Below are 18368 nucleotides of genomic sequence, written 5' to 3'. Positions count from 1 at the left end.
AGCGGTGTTACGATGTGGAATGAAACCAGACTGATCCGGATGAACCAGGTCTCCGATAACTTTAATCAGGCGATTAGCCAACACCATGGCGAGAATCTTTGGTTCAGCGTTCAGAAACGATATAGGTCGATATGACGCATAGCGATCGCGTGGTTTTCCCTCTTTACGAATCACCACAATAGTGGCAAGGCGTTGGTCGCGGGGAAGGGAGCCGACATCACGGGACGCAATAAACCTCTCCCGGAGATACGGCACCAACTTATCAGGCCGAAGCTTATAAAGTGCAATCGGAAGGCCATTGGGACCAAGAGTCTTACCTGAGCGAACAGAGCGAATCGATTCGCTCTATCTCATCACTTGTCAATGCGGCATCCATCAAACCCCTATCCTTGTCAGAGACACGGCAACGCGATATCTCGCAGCAATAGGTGAGAATCCTCTTCAGGTCTATCAGAGACCCTAGAGTACACCTCACCAAGGTGCTCCGCAAAACAATTCACAATCTCCGCAGGTTCAGTCACACTCACACCATCGGCACGCACAATCACCGGAACCACTCGGTTGGCACTCTCCCTTCTGTCCAGCCACGCAATAAACTTTCCGGCCTTGTCGCCAACATCATACAGGCGTCCCTGTTGTTCGCGGCTCATGTGCTTAGCAGCGTCAGTAACCAGCGCCCTATAGTCCGACTGCTTAAGGCGGAGGGTATGGAGCTTGTCACGCGTGACACCCCGTCCAAGATCCTCTTCCAACTCGGCTATGTCAGATTCAAGGCGTACCACCTCCTCATTTTTACGTTTCTTGGCTAAAGAAATCAGAGGGCCTGCCCACGTATGACCGTCTTGAAGGCTTGGCACAAACCAAAGGAAATTATGGACGGAGTGTTGAACATTGCAAGCACTCACCCCCAGTCAACTGATCTGGGTTTAATCCATCACCGTTCTTTAGCCCACTCTGCCACCCCAGTTCAGACATGGCCATATGCAAATCAGTCTGACCCTGTGCCTCATGGGAACAGTCCAGCCCGAACTGCCAAGCCATGTCTTCCCTGGACCGGAAACAAGCTTCCTAGGACCGGTTTGCAATGTTCAACACTCCGTCCATAATTTCCTTTGGTTTTGCTTTGTTCGCCATAAGTTGGCAGGGTATGCTCAGACGTGAGTCCCTTGCTCACTTTGCCACTGGATTCAAGCAAGCCTGGCTGAAGACGGCTGAAATGCCAGAAACCGGTCCTAGGAAGCTTGTTTCCGGTCCAGGGAAGACATGGCTTGGCAGTTCGGGCTGGACTGTTCCCATGAGGCACAGGGTCAGACTGATTTGCATATGGCCATGTCTGAACTGGGGTGGCAGAGTGGGCTAAAGAACGGTGATGGATTAAACCCAGATCAGTTGACTGGGGGTGAGTGCTTGCAATGTTCAACACTCCGTCCATTTCCTTTGGTTTTGCTCCGTCTTGAAGGCTTCCCATAAGGTTACAGCCGAAGTGACCGACCCCTGATTTTCTATAACGTAATGGTCCAGTGACTTAACCAAAAGAGCACGAGTTTTGGGGTTTTGCAATACCAGGGGTTAATCGGCGCCACCCTCCCCGCTGCTCCCAAGGCAACCTCCAAGTGTAAGAACAGTGGGGAGTGATCTGAAATGCCTCGGGCAAGGTGTGTAACTTCCCTAATCATCGGAGCTTGGGCAGCCGGCATCAGCACATAATCCAGTCTAGATAAAGAGCTGTGGGCACCAGAGTGAAATGTATATTGGGTTAGCCCTGGGTGCAGCAACCTCCAACAGTCCATAAGCCCCATAGTGCTGAGAAAGCCACCCAACCAAGAGTGTGCCCCGGGGAGGTCCCTGGGTGGATACCGATCCTCTCTCCCCGACACCACAGAATTGAAATCGCCACCCACAAGCAGGAGGCCCTCCAGGAGTCCAAGTAACAACCGCCCCAAATCGGCAAAGGTGGTAGTTTGCAGCCCGGGGGGGGATATAGACCGAGACCAGCAATAAGACCTTCCCCTCCCACCGGCCCACCAACGCAACATAGCGTCCCCGCTCATCGTGTATGACGTCATCAACTTTTAGTGGGAGAGAAGCTCTAACCAGAATACCCACTCCCCTAGAGCCAGAAGTGAAACCAGAGTGAGCGACCAAACGGTAGCCCCTCCTATTCATGGCTTGGCAGGACTGTCCTATTAAATGCGTTTCCTGCAGTAACACTAAATCGGGCGAAAGACGCTTCAAGTACTGCAGCACCACCCCCCGCTTTAATCGATCCCCTAACCCATTGATGTTCCACATCAACACACGTTATCCCCTACCCTCCATCCCCTTTGCAAAGATTCCCCCAGCTACAGCGAGAACACGAAACCGAAAACCAATTGCCTTGTATTAAACTGAGACAACCCCCATCCCACAACTCTACCCCCACCCACCTCACTCCCGTCACACACCCCCCCACCCTGCACCCCTGCACAAGACCATTCAGCCCCACAACTTGCAGTGTGCCTGTCGCCCCAACATCAAAACTACTCTACGAAAAGAAAAACCCCCTAGGAGGAAGAGTCTCACCAGTTACCCCCAGCCCCCAAATTTATGAAGGAAAGAACACAATACAAAAACATCAAACCAAAGTCTGAGGTGAACACGATCCCGTCCAGGAATCAGCACTTGAGTGCTCAGACGTCCTTCCGGTCTGCCACCCTCGTCCGCGGTCCGCTCCTCATTACTACGGCGACGTTGCAGAGTGTCCAGCCAGTCCCCAGCCGACTCGGGCCGATCGCAAAAATAGGTCCGTTCTGCTAATTCAACACGCAACTTGGCCGGGAAGAGCATAGAATACTTTAAGCCCATGTCCCTCAGTCGCTGCTTAACAGACAGAAAGCCCATTCTTTGCTTTTGGACCGATTGCGCGAAGTCTGGATAAAAGCTAATATCCACATTCTCGTACTTCGTCGGGCCATTCACACGGGAGGTCTGCAGAATTGCGTCCCGGTCCCTAAAGTTAAAGATCCTGGCAATGATAGGTCGCGGTGGAGCCCCCAGCTTCGGTTTACCTCCCGGAACTCTGTGGGCCCGTTCAACCATAAAATATTTACTCAGTCCTTTCGGCGCAAGTTTATTCAAAATCAGGTCTTCCACAAATAGAGCGGTTGATTCCTCCTCCGATTGCTCCGGCACACCGATGATGCGCACGTTGTTCCGTCGAGCCCTACTTTCAAAATCCTCCAGTCTCTTGACCAAGATCGTTGAAGGTACGCAGGTTGTGGACCTCGGTCTGGAGGCCAGACACATCAGTAGTCAGGCTTGAAGTCATGAGATCCAGCGATTTGACCTCATTAGTTTTCGACAAGTCCGCTCTAATCAGGTTGACATCAATCAACACAGTGTCCAGTTTGTGGGTCAAAGAATCAAATTGTTGGCCGACGGCAGCTTTCATGGCATCAATGGCACCCATGACGTCCTGTAATGTCAATTCCGTCGAGGAAGACTAGCCTTCCTTGGCCCCGTCTGGAGGTCCACTCGATAAACCGGGGGATCCCTCCTGTTGTGCGTAGCGATCCATGTTGTTAGTTTAAACATAGCCGCCTCTCCGGGTCGCTCTAGACTTTTGCATGTCGTTGTCTGGCCGGCCTGTCATTACTCAGCGGGACCACAAAATCCAGCGCGGCTGTGAGGCGCTGGGCTCTCCTTGGGGAGGCCGCACCAGGCAGTGGTTGGCAGCCCCCTCAGGCCAGCAATCGCCGTCCAGTCCAGTTACAGTCCCTCTGCGCACATCCGCTACCGGACTCGCGGAGGAGAATCGAGACCGAAAGTGAAACTAAAGTGGCGAGCCAACTCAAAGATCCAAGCCCGTTGTTCAACTGCAACTCAGGAACAATGCCAACTTGAGTCCGGGGCAGCGTCACGGTGTTGGCCTCAATCTTGAAATCCACATAGGCACAATTCCCGAAGTCCGATCGAAATTCCGAGAACGGGAGCCACCTCGGCATCAGTTCGCCCGCGTTCCCCCTTCAAGATAACAGGATAGTGGTCCGGATACACGTGGGAGGCTGCGAGGGTCTTGGGAGCTCTGTGCCTACGCGTCCATCTTGGTTGCGCGCTAGGCTCCTCCCCCACTTGGGCATGATTGAACATGAATTACACTGTTCACCAGGGGGGCGTCTTTATATAAAGAGCATTGATTTGTAACAGTGACAAAGTACACGAGGAAATTATTAGTTTCTGACTGGGTACTCCATTTGATGTCTTTAATTATACATCACTTAAACTGTTGAGTTTAAAATACCACGTACGTAAGCAAAGACAGACCGAAAAAGCTACGAGGCTGTCTTTCATTGTATGCAGTGTGTAGTTTCACGTGACTTGCGTCACATGCAAAAGATTTAAAAAATGGCAAATTGTTGAACTTTATTCGTGAGCAAGCCAGCTGGTACAGGCGAAACGCGTAGAGCAACCGACAAAGCAAATTGAATCACCACATGGCGTCGTCCTTCCTTGAGGAAACCAAGGTTTTTGTGCCATAAATTACCGGATCGAGCTTGGGTGATGCGGCGACTACGCGCACTCTGGTCTGGAGCGCGGTGGCTGGAACTCTAGCAAAGGAGGAAGAATATGTATGTGTATATGTGTATATGTATGTATATTTTCACTGAAAAAAACATAGGTTTTAGGGAAAGTTATAGTTAGTTGGACATGTAATATGTGATGTCATCAGCAGTGCATTGCGGGGGCGCGAGTTCTAGTTAGCTGAACTAACTAGAAGGCTGGAATTTCTATGGTTTTGTAAGAGTGAAATGCCCGAACTATAACGTTCCTGAAAATTACAAGCTACTCTGCACAGCCCAACCACGACGGCCATCTGAAGAGTTTTACGCGCAAAACTAATATCCGCCCTTACTTACGCCCAATTAGCATTCCCCGGAAAATTAACGAAAGAACTGGAAAAAATACATTGCAGTGCCCACAAAAGACTGTTTCATCTACCTGCGTGCACCCGCAATACATTAGTGCGCTTAGAATTCTCCTTGAACCACCAAATGCTGGAAGAGATGGCCTTTCTGTGTAAGTATTATTTTCTCACAACAGCGGCCCAAGAGAAATCTATGAAGGCGGTTTTAAAAAATATTTTCTGCGAACCTGGGAATCCATGGTCCACTGCACTCTCAGCCGGAGCAGACCAGCTCAAATTAGCCCTGGAGAACTGGAACCCCAAGATTATTAAGTACTCCGCCATCAAGTGCACACTTAAAAAAACAAGTTCGTATTCACTCTCGCGCCCTAGATCTGGAACTGTTGGACAAAAAAGGCCTGCACGAAAGCCAAACCCTGCCACAAAAAGGGTTCAACTCTAAACATCACCTTATGCAGGCCGTGGGCAGAGCAGCCTTACTCAGGATCTTAGCATCCAGATTACACCCTCTGCCACTTCAAGAAATATACAGCACTAAACTGAGAACATCGGTGAGCAAGGGCTGCCGGCTCTGCGATTACAAACGCGAGTCTCTGGCCCATCTTCTACTTTGTTGCCCTGACTTGCGTACAGCCCGCAGTTTTTATCTACGGCCAATTCTATTACAACTGGGCACCCGTACAGCCAAGGAGGCGGTTTATCAACTGTACACATTGAACACAGTAAAACATATGGCCTCGTTTGGCAAATTCATCCAACAGACTCGATCACTGCTGATGACTCCCACTTGGAGCCTCAGTCAACTGCAAGTTTGCTTGATGCCCATGGACTTTTAATTATTGCCTTCTTTTAAAAGCTAATATTTTTTTGTTCTATGTTAAGGTTTTATGCTATGGTTTTAAGTAACCAGCAATAAATATATTCATTCATTCATTCATTCATTCAACGTTCCTGAAACCTATATTTTTTTTTTCTGTGAATTCCTATGGTTTTTTAAATGCTAATTTCCAACTATAGCGTACCTGAAACCTATTGTTTTTTTCAGTAAATTTCAAAGGTTTTTTTAAATGAAAATTTGGAAGTCTAATGTACCTCAATCCTATTTTTTATTATATAAAAAAATTGTGAATTTTTAGTTAGGAAAACTATATTCATTCATTTTTGTTTTATATATTATACAGAAGTCGCGCATCCTACACAATGGCTGCGGGCATTCCGGTAGCCATTTTGTAAAGTCGCGCTGGGGTCGCGACTTCGGCGTAATTTGTAAAATATGAAATCTTTAAATTATAAATAAGATTTCCTTTCTGTTTTTCTAAATTTATTAATAAAAGTATTTTTAAAGTATTATTTGCAATATAATTTCGACAAAAGTTAAGTTACGAAATGCGCAGTGTAGCCGCTTAATGTGCATGACATCTCCCCGCGCGTTTTTCCGGGGTTGTGCCATGATCATGCTGAGAGTGCGCCGAAGTCGTGACTACCGTGTATTTTTTAAGTTGAAAAAATGACTATAGAAAGTTGGAATATGATATTAGACTGAACAGTTTTGCTAATATACTTATTAAAAGTTTATAGAAATTTTTATTCATAGTGTATGATATATATGATTTTCGCCGGTGCGTGATGAGAGCGCGCGCACCCTACGCGACTTCATGTAAGCGAAAGAAGGAATTGGATTGGTTGAAATTAATTTCCTTGTAAAAGAGGGAGGATCCATCTTTCTGATATTTCCCTTACTTTTTGTTCTTGATGGAGAGAAGACCGGTTTCTTGCTTCTCTTTATATTGATATACCTTTTTAGTGTTTGTTTATTTTTAATACAACTATGGCTTCTAGTTTTGCCGAAGTTGATCCACTTGCAGTAGAGGAGGAGGAACAGATGGTGCAGCAGAAGAAGAAAAGAAAGGCAAGCATTGTTTGGTCATTTTTTAGTGTACAACAGGACCTGCGATGGATGCCGCTTCTGCCTCCCGTACCATGGAACAGCACGGTATGGTCATACTGTGGTGGAACGCTCACTCATTGACCTTTCATGGCACTGCACCACACTTGGGGAGGACGCTTTCCATTTGCCATGCTTTCTGATGACGTGTTGCGCCGGCCCCGTCCAACAACCGAACTCCTTTAGATACAAACAGACTCTTCCACTCTCTCACCGGAAGTGAAACCAGGCCACCCGGACACTTTCACATTACAACAGTCGGGAATGCACTTTGTTCGGGGAAAAAAAACACATTCCTTCCTCCTTATTTATCAAATAAACTACTTGAAGTGACCACAATAAAGGCAAGTAAGAGGAGAGGTCAACTTTTATTACCGCTCATCTACAACAGCTTCCAGGGAGTGTCAAGCTATTTCAAGCATAGACATTCCATCACCAAGGAAATGACAGAATCCACAGTTAGCCATGACATCACAGCTATGGATATTACAATATCTCCCTTCTTTACAGAAACACAATAATTGAAAAATTAAAGAAAAACAAAAGGAAACTTAAAGTAAAGCTAGATACAATAAATAACATGGAAAGGAAGCCATATGCCAATAACAAACAATAAAAATACTGAAGAAAAGTTTCATAACACAGAAATTAGAATGACTACTACATTCTATAAATCCATACGTTTGGGAACAAATCTCATACGGGTGCTCCTCCTCACCAATGAGGTAGACTTACCTTGTGATGAATTGTCACAAGATGAACTTCTTCCACTCAATCCAATCTTCCCAACCTCAAAAGATCTATTAAGAGAAGGAACAATGTTATCTTTCAAACCCATTTGATGCACAACATTGTCAGGAATTCTGTAAATCCTAGTTACATTCCACCAATTCTTACCATCAACTCTCACAGCATACCGCGAAACCATATCAACACACATGGGTTTACTCAATTTAGATAAACCCTTGGGTACATTATGTGGAATCTTTATCTTGACCCAATCACCCACCTTGATTTTGTGAAACCACTCTTCTTTATGATAACTCTGTCCTGAAAGATCAGAGATGCTATCCTTAGCATTGATTTTGAGTACATGAGAATGCACCTTTTTCTCTTCTTTCTCTACAGAAGAAGACAAAACTGATCTTGACAATAGTCCCCACTCCCTCATCCAAGCTGGATACATACTGAACGTTGCAACTCTCCCTCTCAGTAACTCAAAAGGACTTTTCCCAAACTCAATACCGGGTGTAGTCCGATGAGCCCACAGCATACTCTGTACAGCTCCTCTAATGTCCATGTTACCGGACACAGCCCATTGCACACAATCAACCAAAATGCGATTCATGCGCTCAATAAAACCATTTCCTTGTGGGTGATAAAGAGCGACACGCCGATGAAAAATGCCAGATTGATTAAAAAAAGACATTTCTTTGGAGACAATCTGTACCCCATTGTCTGACACTAATTCCTTAGAAAAACCTTCCCTTGCAAACAGACCCTCCAAAAATTTGATAACTTCATTTGTATTAGGTTCTGTCAAAAAGCAAACCTCCCACCACTTGCTGTAATAATCAGCAATTACCAAGGCAAATCTATATTTGTTTGGTTAAGCATTGAACGGACCGATGAAATCTAACGCTAATTTCATCCAAGGACCTGAAGGTAAGTCAACTTTCACCTTGGGAGGGATACTGGCCTTGACCACTTTGTCGCTGGAACAGCACGTAAAACAATTTTCAACCATATTCTCAATATGTCGATCCATTGAAGGCCACCAATAAATTGAGCGAATTCTGCGCTTGGTACATGTTTGCCCCAAATGACCTTGATGTCCTGCTATAATTATGCGCTCTCTCAAACTAGCTGGGGGAACAAATTTATCACCCCGTAAAATCATCTCACCTTCTAGAGAGTTCATCAGCCGCTTTAGAAAAAGGTTGCAGTTCACTATCCAGATGTTTTTCCTTTGGCCAACCCTGAATAATACATCTTTTAACTTCCTTGAGGACAGAATCAGACTTCAACGCCTCAAACCATTCTTCCTCCTTGAAACACCCCTCTGTACACATCAATACTCGCAATTAAGCATTCCTCATCTTCATCCTGAAAACCCTCACTCGCCACCACAGGCAATGGCAATCTGGAAAGTCAATCAGGTCTGATATTTTTCCCTCCATGAATATGTTCAACTGCAAAGTTGTATTGAAGTTTCGAACTCAATCTCGCAATCCTAGGAGTATGATCCTTCACTAAAACACCATTTAGAATAGGAATCAGAAGTTTGTGATCAGTCAACAACTTAAAAGATCTACCCCAGAGAGAACTCTTAAACCTCTCCACAGCCCAACAACAAGTCAGAAGCTCTTTCGATAACCGAATAGTTTTTCTCACTGGGGCGTAATGACCTAGAAATGAATCCAACAGTGTGCTCTTTTCCAGCTTTCATTTGAGTCAACATGCCTCCAAGACAGTCAAGACTAGCATCCACAGATACAACTGATTCTAGAGAAGGATCATAAGGAGTCAAAATGGTACACCGACCAAGATCCTCCTTAATTTTGTCAATCTGTTTGGCATTTTTGATCCCAGATAAAAACAGTTCCTCTCTTCAAAAGTTCACGTAAATGGGCAGACTTAGCTGAAAAACTTGAAATGAACTTAGCATAAAATTCACACATGCCAAGAAACGATGACACTTGTTCCTTGGTCTTGGGAGAAGGAACTTTAACAATCGCCTCAATCAAACCAACTCTGGGAAGAATGCCCTCACCAGATATGCAGTGTCCTAGATAATCAATTGACACAACACCAAAAACACATTTGCTCAAATTAGCCACTATACCTTTAGTCTGTTGAACACTTCCATCAAACTCTTATCATGCGACGATCTGCACTCTCCTGCTACTAAAATGTCATCTTGGAATACAACAGTATTATTCACTCCCAACAGAACTTTTTCCGTCACGCGTTGAAAGACTGAAGCCGCAGAGGCTAGACCAAACGGCATCCTCTTGAATTGAAAAGTTCCAGAAGGTGAAACAAATGCAGTCAAGTGTTTTGAAGACTTATCCAATTCAACTTGATGATATGCAGATGATGAATCTATCTTTGAAAACCATTTGAAACCCTGAAACTTTGAGACTAGATCATCAATACGGGGTAGTGGGTGAGCATCCACCCATATGTTCTTATTGAGACTGCGTAAGTCAATGCAGACTCTGAGATTCCTGTTTTTTTTCCGTGCGACGACCAAGGGACTTAACCAGAGAGATGATTCAATTGGCTCAATCACACCAGAGTCACACATCTTTTCCAGCTCTTTCGTTAAATCATCCCTAACACTCAAAGGAACATTGCGCAGTTTGTGTTTGCTAGGGATAGCCCCATCTTCTACTTTGATAAGATGTTTAAAACCGTTAATTAGACCTAGTGAGTCACAGAAAATTTTTGGGAATTTACTTCTCCAGATAGAAGGATCATCATAACATGTTGATTCATTGACAATAGATACTGGATCTTTTGTGCCTGGTCTAAGGGTCATTCCGAATAAACCTTGGTGGTACCACCCCAGGATATTTAACCCTTTAATAGCGACGTAAACATTTCCAGTAATTTCTCTTTGAACACTAATGTGCTTTCAAAATCACCCTTTAGTTGAATCTTCCTTCCTTCATAAGATACAGGACTTCTATCAGGAGGTTCAAGACGCTAATCACCCCACACAGATTCAAACAATTCTTCGGTAATCATTGTCATGCGTGCTCCTGAATCAGCAAGTAATTTCAAGCTTTTTCCATCCACTATTATGTCAACAATCTGGTCTGCACATTCCTCACGATCATCCTGAACTACTAGCATTAGATCACTCATGGGACTTACAACTTGTGTCCCTCTCCAATTTGTTACTCTCCTCCCACACAGCATTAATATTCCTCCTGGCCGTACACACTTTGGAAAAATGACCTTGTTTACCACAATTTCTACAGGAAGCATTTCGAGCAGGGCAAACTCGTGAATTCGGAAAGTGAGAAGGGTAACCACATTTTGAACACATTCTTCTTTTGAAAATATATTTGTTTTTTATCTTGTCTTGCTGCAGGCAATTTCCCTTTAATCTCATTACTGTTTCTTTCAGGGACACTATTCTTTTCTCCCCCATTTTTCCCTTCATGAACAACACCAATCGTAGATTTGTCTGATCTAAGCTCATTTGAAGACATTTGTTATAACTCAATGCTCTTAACGATGGAAACAGTCTCTTCGAGTGATGGATTTTTTAAGGTCAATTTCTGTTGAACCTTTTTATCTCTACATCGTACTACGATTTGATCTCCGAGTTGAGACGTAAAATTCTCAAACTCTCATTCAGAAGCCAATATACGTAGAGAAACGACATATGACACAATACTCTATTATTGCTTTGTGAATGAACAAACTGATTTAGTTCTATACTATATTTCAATATTTAAATAACTAGCTCAACAGTTGACATATTTATCATTTTTTTTAAAAATAAATATTTTGTGAGTAAGCCCAATGAAAAATGTGTGATTTTGTTCTAAAATCACTATCTAACACAGTCAAAAGAGTTCTTCTGCTTATCCTTTTTTTTTGTTTTAAAACCACAAGATGGCGATAGCGAGCTGTTAATGTAATGTCAGCAGAACAGAAAAAAAAAATTGTAGCTCCAATGGTTGAATCTCACACAAACTCCGTGTTGAACGTGAGGGGAAATGTCAGTCAGTACGCATCCATGCGCTGAATAAATACCTTGATGTGTAGTCTTGTGAGAAAGTACCTTCATGTGACTACCAAGTTCCAGTGCGCACCGATTACACCTCCGGAGGACGTCGCGGCGTGAAGAGAATGCTGTTGCTATGACTGTTTTCAGAATGCAGCCACCAGAAGAATGCTCGATGAACGTAAACGCGTCCTGATACGTACGCACTCCACGTCATCATTTCATCCGTCGGCATGAAAGAGTGAAGATCAACGGCTTCCTCCAACCTCGCGCAACTCCAAACACTTGCCAATCAGACGACAGTGAACAGGCAACACGGAAACGAAGGTAGGGTTAAATCAAACTCCTTACGTTTTCCCGCTTCAATCGCCGTTCGACATCACAGAATGGAGTCTTGTTTTTTTTCCGCGCACCGTAGAAAAAAAAATGTGAACAGTTTTCAACCACAGTAGTTGCTGACCGAGACGGAGTGTCCCATCGGTATCAAGGAGCTATTAGAGAACAATATGTCCCTCACAATTTTAAGGCAAAACAAAGTTCTTTCACTCTTTCGACCAAAAAAAAAATGTTGGAGTGAAGAAAAAAAACCATCAGTTTGAAATCCGCACACGTGGGAATAAAGATGAGCGGTACGTCCCAATAGCGTCGCCAATTGAAGTGACCACAATAAAGGCAAGTAAGAGTAGAGGTCAACTTTATTACCGCTCATCTACAACTGCTTCCAGGGAGTGTCAAGCTGCATCAAGCATTGACATTCCATCACCAAGGAAATGAAAGAATCCAGTTAGCCATGACATCACAGCTATAGATATTGCACTACTCACTTAAGAACAGGGTCCAGCTTCGATCGGTAAACAGCCGTTACGACTTTTTAAATTCACAATACCATTACAATGCATGCATAACCACGCATGAGTTGTACATGCATTTGTTTTAGAACGCATGGTCATTTACCATGCATGCCTTTACAATGAATTTCGTTCAAAATGCGTTCACAAAAAAAATGTAGACGATCCAAGTCGTGGTAAGGAAACAGAGGCTGTTCTGTTTCCTTACAATGATGTGCACTGCCCCTCAGACGAAGCAGGAACCACAAGGAGTGAGAGCTAAGGGGATTGGGCATGGGGTGGGGGTTACTTTTCTATGGTTTAGGATATGGTTTAGGGTAGTGCAGTGGTTGGGTAGTGTAGGGGGTCAGCTGGAGGTAGTGTCTTAGGGTTTAGGGTAGTGCAGCAGTGTTTGGGTAGTGTAGTGGGTCGTGCTGGGTTTAGGTTAGTGCCATTGGTGTTTGTGTAGTGAAGAGGGTCATGCTGGGGGTAGTGGTTTAGGGTAGTGCAGTGGTGTTTGGGTAGTGTAGGGTGTCGTGCTGGGGGTAGTGTTTTAGGGTTTAGGGTAGTGCAGTAGTGTAGGGGGTCGTGCTGGGGTAGATTTAGGGTTTAGGGTAGTGCAGTGGTGTTTGGGTAGTGTAGGGGGTCGTGCCGGGGGTAGGTTTAGGGTAGTGCTGTGTTGTTGGCATAACCACGCATGAGTTGTATATCGCAAGTCATTACTGCGCATTTTTTTAGAACGCATGGTCATTTACCACACATGCCTTTACAACGAATTTCGTTGTAAAGGTATGTATGGTAAACGACCATGCGTTCTAAAAAAAATGTAGACTATCCACGTCGTTGTAAGGAAACGGAGGCTGTTCCGTTTCATTACAATGATGTGCACCGCCCCTCAGACGATGTGAAGCAGGAACCATGAGGAGTGAGAGGTAAGGGGATTGGGCATGGGGTGGGGGGTTACTTTTCTATGGTTTTGAGTAGTGCAGTAGTGCAGTGGTGTTTAGGTAGTGTAGGGTGTCATGCTGGGGGTAGTGTTTTAGGGTTTAGGGTAGTGCAGTGGTGTTTGGGTAGTGTAGGGGGTCGTGTTAGGGTTTAGGGTAGTGCAGCGGTGTTTGCGTAGTGTAGGGGGTCGGCTGGAGGTAGTGTCTTAGGGTTTAGGGTAGTGCAGCGGTGTTTGGGCAGTGTAGGGGATAGTGTTTTAGGGTTTAGGGTAGTGCAGTGTAGGGGGTCGTGTTTTAGGGCTTAGGGTAGTGCAGCGGTGTTTGGGTAGTGTAGGGGGTCATGCTGGGGGTAGTGGTTTAGCGTAGTGCAGTGGTGTTTGGGTAGTGTAGGGGTCGTGCTGGGGGTACATGTATGGTTTAGGGTAGTGCAGTGGTGTTTGTAGTGTAGAGGTGGTGCTGGGAGTTTTTTAAGATTTAGGCTAGTGCTGTGGTGGTTGGGTAGTGTAGGGGGCCGTTCTGGGGGTAGTGGTTTAGGGTAGTGCTGTGGTGGTTGGGTAGTGTAGGGGGTCGCGCTGGGTTAGGTATAGGGTAGTGCAGTGGTGTTTGGGTAGTGTAGGGGGTCGTGCTGGGAGTATATTTAGGGTTTAGGGTAGTGCTGTGGTGTTTGGGTAGTGTAGGGAGTCGTGCTGGGGTAGATTTAAGGTTTAGAGTAGTGCAGTGGTGTTAGTGTAGTGTTTGGGGGTTTGTGCTGGGGGTAGTGGTTTAGGGTTTAGGGTAGTGCAGTGATGCGCTGCTCACTACACAAACATGTGCTGTGTAGCTAGGCGAGACCTAATAACTGCACCAAGATGGCTGCCAACACTACTTGGATTGAAGTGTTGGCAGACAATTAGAGCCAAGCTTGTGTAGTTGGGTCCCGCCCAGATATATATATAAAGATTTTATTCCTTTAATATCTAACTACTGAACGGATTTAGACCATTTAAAAAAGTCTTTCTGAACCAAGGGCTACCTTTTAGCAAAATTTGGTGTAATTCCGTTCAGCAGTTCGTGCTGTAGCTGTGTCTAAAGTCTCCTATGGAAAATAGCATGGCGAAAACATGTTTTGGGACCCCCCTTTTATCTCTGCCCCAAAACTTTCAAGACAGTAGCTGACCGGAGCGCTCCACTGGTTTTGAAAATATTGCGATGATTCATCAAACGACACCAAAGTTATTGGGAAAACAAAAAATGCTTTTCCTATGGAAAATGGGTCCGAACTATAACTACCTACTGGTGACCGCCAGTAGGTAATATATAATATATTTTCATTCCGAGGAACTCCCAGAGCATAAGAAGCCGCAATGGCGCAACACCAGGGCACAGACTCCGAAAGCTGGTATGCAACAGTTTATTCACACATCAAAAGAGGTCCAAATGACTCGTTTCGGCTGCCAGACATGCAGCCTTGATCACAGCACACTGTGGAATTATGTGCGAAATATAAACAGGTGAGTGTGGTAATCTTGTTACTGTGAGCAGGCATTTTTACTACATTTTACTTAATTCGTCATGCGTGTTTTGCTGCAGGTAGCAAAGCAACATGTTGCTGACATGGCATGGTATGGAAACAACATAGAGGGCAGACTTAATACTCAAGTACTCAAAGTATAATGGTAGCCCTATTAATGAAACTCTGTTCTAAATGCGTGATTAACGAGCGACAAAAATAATTATAGCTTTAAAAATGCGAGGCATCCCAGATAGAGGTAACTAAACATTCTCTTTAGCGGATGCATGCATTTTGGGGGGGGAAGTAACATGTATGTGTGTATCTAGATATCTATATATCCATGAACAGCAAAGCCATCGCTCCTCTCGCCCCGGGTGCTCACTCCCGTGGTGGTGAGCCGCAGTCCGTTGCAACAAAGAGGCATGTCCTTCTCATGCCTGAGTGGAAAGCACACACAGGAGCCGTATTCGAGTAAAGTGCTTTATTGTGCAGACCCCCTGCACCGACAGACGCATTTCGTCTCGTGGCTTTGTCAATGTCCGTTTTCACCATGCAAAACCAGCAGTATTTTATTGCTTGACATGTCATATATTTCATTGAAATAGTTGACGGACTTCCATGGCTTGAATGCTAAAATTCATTTTGGCCATCTTAAGTCTTTGTACATTTCTATGCATTACTGCCGTGAAAGTGTTGTGAATTAAACTGTTACATGTAGGTGAACATCGTTTTGTCAACCTTTTGCAAACAAATACGATTATATCGCATATATATAGTTAATTGGCCTTTGTTTAAGAAATTTATATTTATAATGTCTTCCACATCCTGTGTTATTTCATAAAGTTCACTCTCTTGTGTGTTAAGCCCTGAAGGGGCATTCGGGTGTCGGGTTTTTTTGAGGGAAGTGAGGAGTACGGAAAAATGAAAGAGGAAAACATGAGGATGAGGAGGGGGCCATCCTAGTTGCAGCTGTGGCACCCCTACTGAAGATGTACCCAAAGTTCATCGTTATTTAGCTCTATAGGGGCCTTTGTTTGGAGATCAATGTATTTTGATTCCAAAACCCGCAATTTTTAAAATTGTCACCTCCTCTCTCTTCAACCCCTACTCTATCTATACAGAAACATTTCAACAGTTCTCAAATACTTTTATGAAACTTTTCGAAGTGGCGTGCAACTGGATAATTTGTATCCTTATTTATCTCACGCATGTGCTCAAGAACACGTTTTTTTAGTGGGATGAATTGTGCTTCCTACGTGTTGCCTGGAAAATGGACATTCCAGGCAATACACCGTGTAGTCTGGGTTGCATGTTTTTCTGTCAAGGGTGATCCGTAAACGAAATAATATGGTGGGCTTACATTCATGATTTGGGTCATTAGAAAATGTCTGCCCTTTGTGTCTCTAACTTTCTCTATTTTAACTTGCAACTTCAATGTCTTTTGAAAAAAAAAATGTAACATGTACTTTTATGGCCATCAGGTGGCCGAATAAAGTTTTAATTGATAAAAAAAAAATTGATTCTGAGTTGCAATTTAGGAATGTAATGTTTCTTAGAGGCCTAGGGTCCCCTGGTCTCCCTTTATAGCCTGTTTCTTTATTGCTATTAGCATATTAAAAGTGCCCCCCTTCCCATAACCACCTAGTAATACAAAGATGTCGGCTGGCTGTATTTAAAAAGGGTATTTTTCCTTTTAAAACTATATTGATTCACCTTTCAATGCAATATCAAACTTAACAGCTCAGAATGCCTTCACCTTTTCAAAAATACATATTTTGATTCTGGTGCTTAAGCTTCATTTTTCACCTATTTGGAACAGTGCTCTGAAGCAGGCTTTACTAACCTTTGGTACGGGGACTCCTGGTAGTCCATGATATACACTCTTGGGAATAAAACTGCTTAGAAAAGGAAATATTCCCAGATGAATAAAGTTTATGTAAAGAAGCAAAAAATAAACAACTTTTTTTTAAATGTTCTGTAAACAGGAAGGAATTTGAGGCTAAAAATGTAAGTTATTATCCTCCGACTGATTTGAGAGCAATACCTGTGCTTCAAACAGATGAAAGTATGGTTGAGCAGCCTCAATTGAATTTAGAAAAGCTCCAATCGTGCCAGTAAATATTTTGTTAAAATATATAAACAGCTGTGTATGTATTAATATATTTGAATACTTGTTTCTGTATGTTTAGTGTATTTTGCTGTTCAAATGCTTACGCCGTGGGCCCGGCTTCCAGTAATTCAGTAGAGGTCCCTGGGTTCCAGTAATGATTAATTGGAGGTCCACTGAAGTAAGATTAAGAACCACTGCTCTAAAGGAAAACCGCAAAACTGGAAAGGGGAGGGATGGCAAGAAGTAAATTGAGAATGTCTAGCAAATACATATGTCAGATGCAGGTACATCATTTTACATTTTCGAAGTTTAGGTAACTTCCGGGTTAATGGACTCCACTTTCAAATAAACTTTTCAGACCACATACATAAGTCCATATTAGTTTTATACTGTAATAACTTATCCCAAATGAATCGGGTTGCATAGGGATAGATTCCCTCTCCTACTCCCCGTTGTTATAAAATGTGGTGTCCTATTAAAATTCAATTTAAAAACAAAAAAGTGAGGAAGTGGAGCTCGACCACATGCATGCTAGGACTATGGAGGTAGATCGCGTCTGAAAACACTGAAACATTTACCAATATGTTTGGCATGACGTTGGGGAGGAGAGTTACACCCACCGGGATAAAGTATTGCAGAGACACTGGATACACCTGATACACCGACTTGAGTATACAAGAGACTGGCACAAACCTAGTTGTTCAATAAATGCATCAAATGTTCTATAGTAACATATGTGCTTTTTCCGAGCAAATGGATATTATTGCACCAACAAACAATACTAGACAATAAGGAATCACTCACCTTGTAGTATTCTGAGCATGACAGAAATGTAATAAGCCGAATCACGTCAACTATTTTTTACACTGAAGTCCATAACAGATGTAGAAACAACTACAAAAAACACTAATCTATGGACACCAATATATCGGTCTTGGGTACTAGATTGAGTGATACTTGTGTATACATACGTGTAAGACCTTGGAAGACAAATCTAACATGTACAAAAAGTTGATCGTCAATTTGGTTTCTAAAACATTCAAGGAAGATTACATTTGTGATACTGTGTTGTATTGTTTAAAACTTTCTTTTTGCATTATAAGACATGGTGCAAAAATGTTTTGTGATGAGAAAATAAAAATATTAACAACGAACAACCATAGATCGCACTTATTTGGAACAATTTGTTCAGTATAACGTTTGGTTGAAATGACTTTGCCAAATCTGACATTCCAACAGTAAAAGTAATTCTGTTGACTAAGCACAATTTAGCCCTCATAGGCCATTTATTTTTGCTATGTCCTCCTAAATAGTCTGTTATTGGTTCAAATTGTCTGTCTCCTTAGTGGATGTTGCCAGATCTTGTAGCAGCTGAATTTCGTGCCCCACTAAAGACTTGTTTG

At 43.6% G+C, this 18368-nt stretch overlaps 1 protein-coding gene across 3 annotated transcripts in view; it reads left to right on the top strand.

The window, feature by feature from the left end:
• Positions 1-18368, top strand: part of LOC146823212 (uncharacterized) — a 216136-nt gene that overhangs the window by 39965 nt on the left and 157803 nt on the right. The window lies entirely within an intron of this gene.

The sequence above is a fragment of the Triturus cristatus genome, chromosome 5_2, assembly GCF_964204655.1.
Source record: "Triturus cristatus chromosome 5_2, aTriCri1.1, whole genome shotgun sequence".
Classification (NCBI taxonomy): Eukaryota; Metazoa; Chordata; class Amphibia; order Caudata; family Salamandridae; genus Triturus; species Triturus cristatus.
Note: the sequence above shows the minus strand (reverse complement) of the source record. Positions and strands in the feature narration are given on the sequence as shown.